Here is a 13826-nt window from a genome sequence, read left to right as displayed (position 1 = left end):
TTGTGCATAAAATGAAGGATTTTTTTGTTATCTGGTATGTGATAGACAAAAACCTCTTTCACTTTTGTAAAATTCCTCTCCAAACTGATTTTGTAGTAAACTTGTCCCTGTGTGCAGCAACTGACCTCAAAACATGCATAACCAAGAAACAATCATTCATTTCGATCATATCTTCTGATCCAGAAACTGGTTATGGGAGTGTGATATACCGTTGGAAAGCTATTTCCAAGATGCTTCTAATGGACATACTTGTGACATGTTTTGTGCTGAAGATCATGTGCAAAACATATAACCAAACCAAACCTAGTAAGAAGCCCATTTTGATCACTGAAGGAAGGCCAAAGGACTGACTCTAATAGAGCAAATGTGCATATGTGTATATATGTGTATTATTGTAAATATTGTATCGAGATGGATTTATAAAGCTCCATAGGTAGCATGGGTATTCGTTGGTTGAAGAAAATGTGTATATGTATATGTGGTTATTGTAAATACGGTAATGAGCTATGTTATAAAGCTCTAGTAAACGGTATGATTGTCATGTTTCAGCAGTGGTCATTGTAAGTATTGTAATGAACTGCGTTATAAAGCTCCATGGGTGGTATGTTTTGTTTCAATATTCTTGTTGGTTATAGGTGTCATTGAACACAGAGGACGATGTTCCCCCAAGGGGGAGTGTTCTATAACAGCGCTGGTTAAAAACTCATGGAATATATATATATATATAGGGCCACGGATGATGGGACACATATTTCAAGATTAATGGTGGGGGAACATCCTAGTGGGTGTTGATTCAATTTATTATGGCTAAGGATTTGGAAAGACAAAATGGCATTTTTGGCACATTTATTTATGAAAATAATGGAAATTAGGAGAAAAGGGAGGTGAAAGATCACATGTTGCATGTGAGGAGGAAAATGAAGGAAAATAATGGGAATTGAAGAAAATAGAGGACTCGTTGATAGAAAGGCTTATGAGGATCAGTTGACAAGCTCTTGGCTCAAGCTTGATCAGTTTAGTTTTGGAGCTCTCTCTCTCTCTCATACTCTTGGAGTCTTAGAGTTTTCTTGGAGCACTCTTGGAGGGTTTGGCATATTTGGATTCTTGGAGAAAGAAGGTAAAGGAAGAGCATAAAAGCGTAAGAGGGAATAGGTATTAGCAGCTACATCATATTTTCTTGCAAGTACCGAGTTGCATGTATGATTTCCTCGCAAGTTTTGGCATGCATGGCACATGAATGTGGATTCTTGGTCATAATTTTTCATTGGCATGGAGGATTTCCTAGATTGATAGTGGATTTCCTAGCCTTGCCATTTCATGGATAGCCATGGTGATTGTGGGTTTATTTCATTATTGACTTTTTGGTTGGTTCTCATGTTTCCTTAGCTTGGGTTGAGTTACTAGTTCCTAGAGCTTTGGTTGGACAAATGCTCTTGATCCCTATAACAACTTTGGTTGAGTTACTATATAGTAAATATATTTACAATACTTTAAAATTAATATAGTAAATTCACGTTATGATTTTTATTCTAATATGTGCAATTTAGTGTTTTCTACATGAAGGATGCACTTGGTTTTTATGAATAGGTTGGGCAGACGTCACCCTTCTAGGAAATGACTTCCTTCTATCACATTCCCAATGTTGAATCCCTCTAATATTACTCACGGAACTCTAATCCTCAACAAGTCATTGCCCGAAAGATCTATGTGGGTAGACTACCGAAGGATGTCGACTCCGATGATGAGTAAAATTCCATTCACAAATAAAAGAATGAGCAAATAGAATCCAATGTTGACTATCCCACACTTGATTTGAAAACCAAATTATAATATATTTTCCACTCTAAATAATAAACAAGTAAACTTTAATCATAATTTAAAATTCTTCTTAACACAACTTCAACCCTGAATATCAGCATGAGAAACAGGAAACCCACCTCTCTTCTTTAGTCACAAAATCTTTTAATAAAAGCATGCATCCAATGAATGCTAAATACTTTTAACAATTAAAGATGACATCATGAAAACAAAATCTCACATCACAACATTAAAACATTATTTTTATTCGTGCAGACATTACGACATTATTTTCAAAAATGAAATACTTTTCCTTCTTCGCATCTATTTCAGCTTCGTAATTAATCCTGGAAGCCCTGTGAAGGACGTTGGCTTTTTGATTGACGAGCGGCCTCGCAATATCTCGCTTGGTATTTTACCTAAAGGAAGTTGATGAGCTTATAAAACCATTGACCAAATGCAGGTAAGCATCCAAGTCGTGACATCAGTTCATGTCGGCATTGGGTTTCAGATATGGAGATTCTTGTTGCCCATGTGAAGCTTAGTCCTAACATGAAAATAAGCCCATGACATTTGCTCTAGAACTTTCACGATCCTCTTTACTTCCTATGAACGTTGATTCATCACGTGCATCCACTCCTTCAAGAACAAGCCGAGAACCTTAGTAATAACATCATTAATGTTAACAAATTTAATCACTTTGCACCCAAATTCCTCCATTCTCTTCCTAAAGGCATACTTCCCAACTCATGGACCTCCAGATGAAAGAACTCACTCAAATCTTGCAGCATTTGCCTACACTAAAGGTCTTGCCAAGATCGTAGGTTGTTAATACAGCCAAGGCTTTTGCCAAGCTATGGCAAGTGATTGTTATTCTGAGTTCTTCACCTTCATACAGTTTCACAAGCCGTTGAACCTCCCTGGTGACCTAATACGAAGTGCTTCGCTTGGTGGAATCGTCACATCTGTAAAGGCTTAAGAAACCACTTTCAACTTTTGGTATGCAACAATTCGTGGAACATTGGCCCTTTGAGAAATCTTCCACAAGTGTTAGTAGGCTCTTGACATTCTCAACCCACTCAAGATGAGTACCAGTGCCTTTGTATGCACGACTATATCCCTCCTTCCAAGCCTCATGATTTCCTTTTTTTCATCACAAAATACCATGTCTACTGGATCGGTTTCTCGAGGGTCGTATCAAGGAGTTTCTAAAGGGTAATTCTATTTATTAAATTCTTTGTCTAGAATTGCAGGTGTTCAGTTCTTATATGTCCAAAATTTAGAAATCCCATTGGATTTATATGGTTTCCTCTCCTATTTGGATAATGATTCTCCCTATTGAAGGCCTTACCCGCTTCTGAATTCCATATCTTCAAGAAATAATCAACGGATGGATTATCCCTATGCATTGTTGTCCTTTCCACTGTACTGTAATTGGTGTGGTGGTAAGCAGCAGAGGGCACAATCAGTGATTCCCTAGAGAGGTGAGCTTCCGCTTCGAGTCTTGCATTTTCCCATTGTGCCTTGTGCCTCGTCAGGACCCAAGCCTCATACTCATGTCGAGGATTGGGGTTGCTTTCTTCTATGGGCTTATGTGTCAAGGGATTGAGTTCCATCTTCAACAAACGCTTCTTCAAATTAGAATTCCAAAAAAATTTCATCTTGTTATCTGTTCTCCTCTCCAACTGGGAGGCTATCACAAATCATCTGAAAGTATGAAAATGATAAATAAATTGCACCCAAGGAGCTTTCAACATCCAATTGCATCAGGAGGATATGGAGTAAATAATTGTTTATTTATTTGCTTACTTGTTACTTAGAATGCCACACAACAGAATGATAGTGCACCCTTCCTCTTCTGTAAAAGAACCTCATTTCATATCATCTCTCAAATAATTGGTCCAACTTAAATGACAGCTCTTACTCAAGACAAATACCAGTGCCTCTGTACGCCACGACGATATCCCTCCTTCCAAGCCTCGAGATTTCTTTTCTCTTGTCACAAACTGCCACAAATCCAATCCAACTCACGCCTTCGAGCTCCGAGATCGTGCCCTTGCAGGGGGTTTTGATCTTGTCTCTGTTCCATTGCATGAGCTTATTGGCAGGATCAAACTATGAGAAATCGTAGGAGCAAAGTTTTCCTCTGCAACATGAAAACACATGCAAAGGGTTTTCTTCATTCAATTGAAACTGTAAAACGCTAAGGGTTTTCCTAGTTTAATTGAAATTGTAAAACACAAAGGGTTTCCTCATTCAATTGCAACTGTAAAAGAGGTTCTCCAGTTTTCTCAAGAAATCAGTCCCACAACAGGGCATTGTTCAATTGTCTAACAATTGATCTAATGGTGCAAAGTGGGACATAGTGGCAGCTGGGGGAGTTCTTCTCAAAGGGAATGCCTTACGACATAATTAAAAACATATTTTAATGAATTTAATCATTAATTGAGCCAAGGTTTAAATGTTTACACTACAACATCTTCACATACTCAGCTTTATATTACTTTCAACCTTTTATTATTTTTTAATTTAGCTGACATATAAATGTTAAATGTTTATGCTAAATGTTAAATATTTATGCCTACACATCTACCTCTATATTGATCTTTAATTAGAGTCGACATTGACATTAGATTAAATTTTTTAAATGTTAAATCTTAAACATTTAGGCTAGACATCTACCCCATACTGGGTTGTAGAGCGCCTCTAGGTGTAATTAATGAATATAATTAAAATGACAAAAAAAACCATAACTACTTTGGAAATAAATCTCAACCTTTGATTTGTGTATACTATTAAAAATATTCTAAAATATTTTATGGAGGTTAAATCCCTACCATCCAATTGATAACAATTTATAATTAAATTAAAATATTGGAATCTCTATTCTAAACTAGAAATCCCTATTTTGTAAATGTTAAATGTTAAATACCATTAAATATTTGCCATCCATCTATTATTTATTGATAATTAAATTTAAATTCTAGAAACCCTATTCTATAATAGACACGCTAATCAAGGTAATAATTTATTTAATTTTATAATTTATGGAATACATATGTATAATTAATTTGATCTTAATATTTTTTATTAAAAAATTAATATATGATAGTTATGAAGATCTTATTCATTAAAAATAAATGTAAATGAAACCAGAGGAAACTATTATATTGATCTATACTGAGAATTACAAGTATCATAGAAATGTAAAGTACACCAAAATGTAAAATACAAAATAAAATAAATTCAAAGATATATATTGAGTATTTTAAGTATCATAGAAATGTAAAATGCAAAATAAAAGCAATTCAAAGTTCAACATGGGAAACAAATTGTTCTACAATTCATTTGGCAGGTAAACACGTTTGTAGTATATTTGGTTTGATATAAATATATTACCTTAGCAGTTGATTACACATAGTTTATCTTTCCAAACACACATTGTTATTGGTGTGCATAATTATTTAAACTATTTATCAACGCTTTAAGGAAAAAATTCAAGTTTGATTTAGAGTTTACGCAACTAGATATATTTACAATAGATATTTGTAAGTCACAATTTCCATATTAGCTCCGAGGGTCAGCTCAGTTGGTCGTAGATTGAGAATTTTGACATCGTGATGGACAGGAGCAATGGAAATAACAAAGGATTTGCGTTTGTGAGGTTCAAATCGTTTGCTGGTGTTATGCCTACTCTTAAGGAGCCGAGCAAGAAAATGGGCAATGGGATAATGGTATGCCTGCATCTGGCGACCAAGATGTCGGCCCCTAATCCTCAACAAGTCATTGCCCAAAAGATCTATGTGGGCGGACTACTTAATGATGTCGACTCCGATGATGAGTAAAATTCCATTCACAAATAAAAGAATTAGCAAATAGAATCCAATGTTGACTATCCCACACCTGATTTGAAAACCAAATTATAATATATTTTCCACTCTAAATAATAAACAAGTAAACTTTAATCATAATTTGAACTCCTTCTTAACACAATTTCAACCCTGAGTATCAGCATGAAACATGTTGTTGGATCCCCGAATGCAGCCTCTATCTCAAACAGACTATGAAACATGAAACCCACCTCTCTTCTTCAGTCGCAAAATCTTTTAATAAAAGCATGCATCCAATGAATGCTAAAGAATTTTAACAATTAAAGATAACATCATGAAAACAACATCTCCCATCACGACATTAAAACATTATTTTTATTCGTGCAGACATTAAGACATTATTTTCAAAAAGGAAATACTTTTCCTTCTTCGCATCTATTTCAACTTCGTAATTAATCTTGGAAGCCCTATGGAGGACGTTGGCTTTATGATTGACGAGTAACCTCACAATATCTTGCTTGGTAGTTTACCTAAAGGGAGTTGATGAGCTCAGAAAACCATCGACCAGATGCAGGTAAGCCTCTAGATCGTGACATCAGTTCATGTCGGCATTGGGTTTCAGATATGGAGAATTCTTATTGTCCACCTGAAGCTCAGTCCTAACATGAAAATAAGCCCATGACATTTGCTCTAGAACCTTCACGATCCTCTTTACATTCTCTGAACGTTGATTCATCAAGTGCATCCACTCGTTCAAGAACAAGCCAAGAACCTTAGTAATAACATCGTTAATGTTAACAACTTTAATCACTTTGCACCCAAATTCCTCCATTCTCTTCCTAAAGGCACGTTTCCCAACTCATGGACCTCCAAATGAATCTTGCAGCAGTTGCCTCCACTGAAGATCTTGTCGAGATCGTAGGTTGTTAATACAGCCAAGGTTGTTGCCAAGCTATGGCCAGTGATTGTTATACTAAGTTCTTCACCTTCATACAATTTCACAAGCCGTTGAAGCTCCCTGATGACCTGATATGAAGTGCTTCACCTGGGGGAATCGTTACTTTTGTAAAGGCTCAAGAAACCACTTTTAACTTTTGGTCTGTAGCAATTTGTGGAAGATTGCCCCTTCGAGAAATCTTCCACAAGTTTCAGTAAGCTCTTGACATTCTCAGCCCACTCAAGATAAGTACCAGTGCCTTTGTATGCACGACTATATCCCTCCTTCCAAGCCTCATGATTTCCTTTTTTTCTCGTCACAAAATACCATGTCTGCTGTATCGGTTCCTCGAGGGTCTTATCAAGGAGTTTCTCAAGGGTAATTCTATTTTCAGTTCTTTGTCAAGAATTGCAAGTGTTCAGTTCTTATATGTCCAAAATTTAGAAATCCTACTGGATTTATATCGTCTCCTCCTCTATTTGGATAATTATTCTCCCTACTGAAGGCCTTACCCGCTTCTGAATTCCATATCTTCAAGAAATAATCAACGGATGGATTATCCCTACACATTGTTGTCATTTCCACTGTACCGTAATTGGTGTGGTGGTAAGCAGCAGAGGACATAATCAGTGATTCCCTAGAGAGGCGAGCTTCTGCTTCGAGTCTTGCATTTTCCCATTGTGCCTTGTGCCTCATCACAGCCCAGGCCTCGTACTCGTGTGGAGCATTGGGGTTGCTTTCTTCTATGGGCTTATGTGTCGAGGGATCGAGTCCCATCTTCAACAAACACTTCTTCAGATTAGAATTCCAGAAATTCTTGATCTCGTTATCTGTTCTCCCCGGCAGCTGGGAGGCTATCACAGACCATCTGAAAGCATGAAAATGATAAATAAATTGCACCCAAGGAGCTTTCAACATCCAATGCATCATGAGGATATGGAGTAAATATTTGTTTATTTATTTGGTTACTTGTTACATGGAATGCCACACAACTGAATGATAGTGCACCCTTCCTCTTTTGTAAAAGAACCTCGTTTCATATCATCTCTCAAATAATTTGTCCAACTTAAATGACAGCTCTTACTCAAGACAACTACTAGTGCCTCTGTATGCCACGACGATATCCTTCCTTCCAAGCCTCAAGATTTCTTTTCTCTCATCATAAACTTCCAAAAATCCAATCCAACTCATGCCTTCGAGCTCCGAGATCGTGCCCTTGTAGGGGGTTTTCATCTTGCCTTTGTTCCATTGCATGAGTTTATTGGCAGGATTAAACTATGAGAAACCGTAGGAGCAGAGTTTTCCTTTGCAACATGAAAACGCATGCAAAGGGTTTTCTTCATTCAATTGAAACTATAAAATGCTAAGGGTTTTCCTCGTTCAATTGAAATTGTAAAACGCAAAAGATTTTCCTCATTCAATTGAAACTATAAAAGAGGTTCTCCAGTTTTCTCAAGAAATCAGTCCCACAACAGGTCATTATTCAATTGTCTAACAATTGATCTAATGGTGCAAAGTGGGACAAAGTGGCAGCTGGGGATTTCTTCTCAAATGGAACGCCTTACGGCATAATTAAAAACATATTTTAATGAATTTAATCATTAATTGAGCCAAGGTTTAAATGTTTACAATATAACATCTCCACATACTCAACTCTATATTACTTTCAACCTTTTATTATTTTTTAATTTAGCTGACATATAAATGTTAAATGTTTATGCTTTAAATGTTAAATAGTTATGCCTATACATCTACCTCTATATTGATTTTTAATTAGAGGTGACATTGACATTAGATTAAATTTGTTAAATGTTAAATTTTAAATATTTAAGCTAGACACCTACCCCATACCCAGAGGGAGGGTGGAAATGGCTCTGACGCCGCGCATAATCTTAAACCGCGAAGGTTTCGGTTAACAACAGTTTCGCTGTTACAGGACCACAGGATCAGGGTTTCGGTTGCTAGGGTTTCGGAGCTGCTGACAGATCGACGATTATCGGGGAACTAAGGTCGCTGTCCGGCATGGAGGAACAACGGGAAACGGACCTCGTGGACTATTCCGAGGATCCGTTGGTTGGTCAGACGATATTCGCAAACCCTAATCTGGCTCCTTCGGGATATGCATCACCGACCACAGAGGTTTCTCAAGGACTGGACTTCCTGCCGGTGGTCTCATTGCCGGACCCTGTTCCATCTTTCCACGGACTAGAGGCGCCGCCACTCTCGCCTGGTACCGCCTTTCTTCTCGCATCCTCACCTCCTGTTTCTCTGACTCTTGAAGAATTTCCATCGCCGCTGACAGATCCACAAATCGCTCGAGAAGAGCCGAGGGTTCCACCACAACAGAAGACTAATTCATCAAATCCCCCCCCGATCAATGGGCCAAAACCCTCAGGGTGCTTTGGAACGCCGGTCTTAAATTTAAATCCCTACAAGCCCATCCCGGCTGGAACATCAAACCCACTCTCTGATCATCCGTCTGCTCCTCGCTCAAAGAAGCAGAAATCGAAGTGTGTTAGGGCTACCAGGAAAGACATCACTGTCTCTTTCGGCAACTCTTCAAGCTTTGAGGAAACTATGGCTCTAGCTTGCACAGTTCTGGTGGGTCACGTGCGAGGGCGTACATTCACGGCGGATCGGTTGTTACGCTGGGTTAAGGAGATATGGGGAACCCTGCTTCCACAGCTACCGGAGGTAGAGGTTCTCCCACGTGGATGGTTCTCCCTCCACTTTGCTAATGAAGGGCACACGAATGCAGTTCTCGAGCGATATTGGCACATCGAGACGGCTCCTGTACTGTTAAAAAGATGGACCCCATTGTTTGATCCTGAGAGAGAGCAAATTGCTGCAGGGCCACTGTGGGTAAGACTGCCGGGGCTTCCCCGTCAATACTGGAACGAAGAGGCCTTCATCAAGATTGGAAATGCTCTGGGGACTTATCTGGATCACGACCGATCCTATGTTGACACCCGCAAGAAAACAGTGGCTCGCATTTTGGTACATCTTGATACCAGGGAAGGATTAGAGGAGGATATCACTCTGCAATGGGGGAGGCACAGGCGTATTCAGATCTTGGACTATGAAGGAGTCCCATTCCGGTGCAACCGGTGTCACCAAGTGGGGCACCTATATAAAGATTGCCCTCTAATCAAGCGCCCGGACAGTCCTCCAAAGATCACTCCCATTGCACCCAGAAGGACTGCGCCATATATTCCACCACCGGTGCAAGGAGTCTCGGCACCCCAAGGAGCTCAACATAATCCAGCGATAATCAACAAGGACTCATCCTCTCCCCCTATGACGCGGGCAAGGGCAGCCGCTGCAGCTGCACAATATTCGGGTACAAATCTCTCTCCCCCCTCTATCTCTCCTACTCTTTCATCTGAATTTTTAAGCTCCAACTCATACACAATGGCTCAATGCACGATTCCGCCGCCCCCTCTGATTACTTCCACTGTTCCACCCTCCCTCACTCTTGCACTTTCTCCACCCTCATCTCCTCCATCTGAGTCTCCCACCAGATCAAAGCCCCCTCACCAATATTCCCTCCGTCCCCGAACCACACACTCTGCATCATCTGATGCCCAATATGGGCTGGGCATTGTTCCTTTAGACCAGGGACCCTCTTCCACCAGGGGTCGGAAATCAAATCTAAACAAAGCTATCCGGCGTGCTGGGGCGGAAGTCGCTTCTGGACGTCAATCCACCATTGTTGGGGCCCTTAGAGCAAAAAACCCCCTACATCGGGGTCCCCCATGAAGTGCCTTTCCTTCAACTGCAGGGGTTTGGCTAGTTCCCCCAAAAAACAAGCACTTAAGCGACTTTTTGAGGTCGAAATGCCGGATATCATTCTTCTCCAGGAAACCCTAGGTCCTGCAGAGGCCATAACTCACTCCCTGAGTGCTATATCGCCTAGATGGCACTTCATCGGGCTGGATGCCATGGGCAGATCAGGCGGACTGGCCATGGGCTACAACCCAAAATCCATTAGAATGGACTCATCCTGGGGAGGTCAGGGTTTTATGGGAGCTGACATCTTCTCAATGGACCTGGGCCTGTCTTTGCGCATCTTCAACATCTACGGGCCTTGTCAGCAGAGAGAAGGTTTTTGGAGAAACCTACTCAGTAGGAGTCTGATGGCTCCGGAGCATATAATCCTGGGGGGTGACCTAAACTTCTCAATGGGGTTTCGGGAGTCATGGGGCTCCTCTGCACAAGCAGATTCCTTAACAGATTTTATGCGAAGATTGCTTGAACAACATGATCTAATCGACATCCCTATGCAGAACCCTCTCCCAACATGGAGAAATCGAAGGATTGGGACTGCAGCTCTGGCTCGAAGGCTAGATCGTTTCCTGATGAAAGGAACACTGGTTCACCAACTTCATCATTATAAGCAGTGGGTAGGAGCTGGGGGTATTTCGGACCACTCTCCAATTCTAATGGAGATCTTGGGTCCCCACCCAAAACCAAAAGCTCCTTTCAAGTTCAATCACCTCTGGCTCCAGGATCCTAGCTTCTCCAAAATTGTCACGGAATATTGGCAAGCCCACCCTATCAGCAGAGAATCTTCGATGGCAAGGGGCTTTGTCAAAAATCTAACTGAACTCAAACACATTGTGATAGAGTGGGCTAAAACGAAAAAGGCAAAGGATGATGAGCAGCTCATCTCGGTGGAAGATGACATTAAAGCCCTATTGGATGAGAACAACTTGGGCTTCATCTCTGTGGAGAACAAGACCCGCCTAGTAGAATTGGAGAAGCAAAAGCAAAGTATCCTCAAGCTCAGGGAGGAATCGATCAGGCTGAGGAGCAGGGCACTCTGGCTAAAAGCTGGGGATGAGAACACAAGATTCTTCCATAACTTTGCAAAAGGGAGGAGAGTGGCAAATACCATCTGGAATCTCCCCATCCCGGATGGGGGTCTGGCGGACTCTTTCAACAAGCTCTCCCACCTTGGCACATCGCACTTCAAAGGCATTTTCAAGAACCCTGAGGGCACAAACCTAGCCGAAATCATCAATGTGGCCTCACATTTTCCTAGGTTTGTAAACAATGAAGATATGGATGCCCTCACTGATCCGGTTACCATGGAAGAACTCGAAAACACCATAAAGTGGTTTCAAAAGGAAAAGAGTCCAGGCCCAGATGGATGGACCATTGAGTTCTATCTGGCTTTCTTTGACATCATTGGTGAAGACATCCTGAAGGTCGTGGAGGAGAGTAGAACCTCGGGACAGCTCTACCATGCCATAAATTCCACTTTCATTGCACTCATCCCTAAGTCAGACTCCCCTTCATCCTTTGCTGACTTTCGTCCCATTTCACTGTGCAATGTCCTCTATAAAATTATCTCCAAAATCATTGCCAACCGGATCAGGCCCATCTTGTCAAAGCATATTGCTCCACAGCAGTTTGCTTTCTTGGAAAACAGACAGATTCATGAAGCCATAGGTTCTGCACAGGAAGCCATACACTCCATATGGACCAAGCATCTCAAATGCATTCTCCTCAAAATCGACCTCTCCAAGGCTTTTGATCGAGTCAGCTGGCTCTATATCAAGATGATTCTTATTCATCTGGGGTTCCCTCATCAGCTCATCACTTGGATTATGGCTTGCATCACCTCCCCCACCTATAGTATTCTGATTAACGGAGCTGCATCTCACTTCTTCCACTCGGAGAGAGGACTCCGACAGGGTTGCCCTCTATCCCCTCTGCTTTTCCTTCTGGTTATGGAAGCCCTCAGCCGCCTCATCATCTCTGCTAAAAGGGAAGGAACCATCAGGGGACTCAAAATTACAGAGGAGTGCTATCTTACTCATCTACTGTTTGTAGACGATGTCCTTATACTCCTAGATGGCAGTGTCCAGGACACATCAACATTCAACAGAATCTTAAAGCTGTTTGCACATGCCACCGGGATGGAGGTAAACAGGGAAAAGTCTACCATCACATTGGTGGGCACCACTGTCAATGAATCCTTCTCAGCCAGACAAGCTTTCCCATATTCCACTCAGCCCTTGGATCGGGGTCTTAAATATCTTGGCTACTGGCTAAAACCCACTAACCAAAAAATAGCAGATTGGGTTTGGTTGGTCTCCAAAGTGGAAAAGAGAATATCATGCTGGTGCTACAGATATCTCTCCAGAGCAGGAAGACTAACACTGATCAAATCAGTCTTAGAAGCAACTCCGGTTTTTTGGATGGCACTCGCTTGGATCCCCCGGAATATCCTTGCAAAGATCCAGAGACTCTGCAACAGATATCTGTGGGCAGGCAATGAAGAGAAACGCACTTTCGCATGGATTGGTTGGAGCAAGATAGCACTGCCCAAGAAATGGGGTGGCTGGGGCTTGAAGGATCTAGCATCATTTGCTAGTGCTCTGGCAGCCAAAATGGGCTGGGCTCTGCTGACTACACATAGCCTATGGACAGACATCACCTACCATAAGTACATCTGGCCCCTCAACTCTATCGAATGGGCTAGGCTACCCAACTGGAACAAAACTGGCATCTCCTCAATTTGGAAAGCCCTTCTGCACTCTCTTCCTCTCATTAGAAACAATATTGTTTGGCGTATAAGGAACGGAAGCAGAGCCCGAATAGGAATAGATCCCTGGAGTGGTTGCGGGGGGAGACATCGGCTTCCACAAGATCTGGTTGAATTTCTCACTTCTCAAGGTATCAGGGTGATTGCTCAGATAGCAGACCAAGAGGGATCCGATATATTCCACCAGGCTTGGAAGACTGCCATCCAGCTAAACCTCCCGCAAAGATGGCACATAATCTGGCAAGAATACTGTGCTGCGCTCACTGAATCTCATATCAGAATTGTGGAGGGACCAGACGAACTCATTTGGCAACAGGCAGAAAGTGGGATATATACTCCAAAAGAGGGATACAAACAAATCATCATACAGAGGAAACCGGAGGTATTAGATAGATGGTGGCAACAAATCTGGAAGTTATCAGCGTCGCCCAGATCAAAACTATTCACATGGTGCGTCCTCCGGAATAGAATACCCACAGGAGAAAACCTCATGCGCCGGGCTATATATGGGCCAACGAGATGTGTGCTGTGTAAATCCGATATCGAATCTACAGAACACCTTTTCATGCGCTGCAACACTGTACAGCAAGTTTGGAAAAACATTAAACCATTCGTTCAATACACAGGGGAATGGAATGGAACAGATCTTATCAATACCTGGGTAGAATGGGGCAACATAAACAAGGGCACGAAGGCAGTGAACTTACCC

Source organism: Pinus tabuliformis, chromosome 2_1 (assembly GCF_031772625.1).
Source record: "Pinus tabuliformis cultivar Carrire ecotype Pingquan chromosome 2_1, CPIR1, whole genome shotgun sequence".
NCBI lineage: Eukaryota > Viridiplantae > Streptophyta > Pinopsida > Pinales > Pinaceae > Pinus > Pinus tabuliformis.
This window is presented reverse-complemented; position numbering follows the sequence as displayed.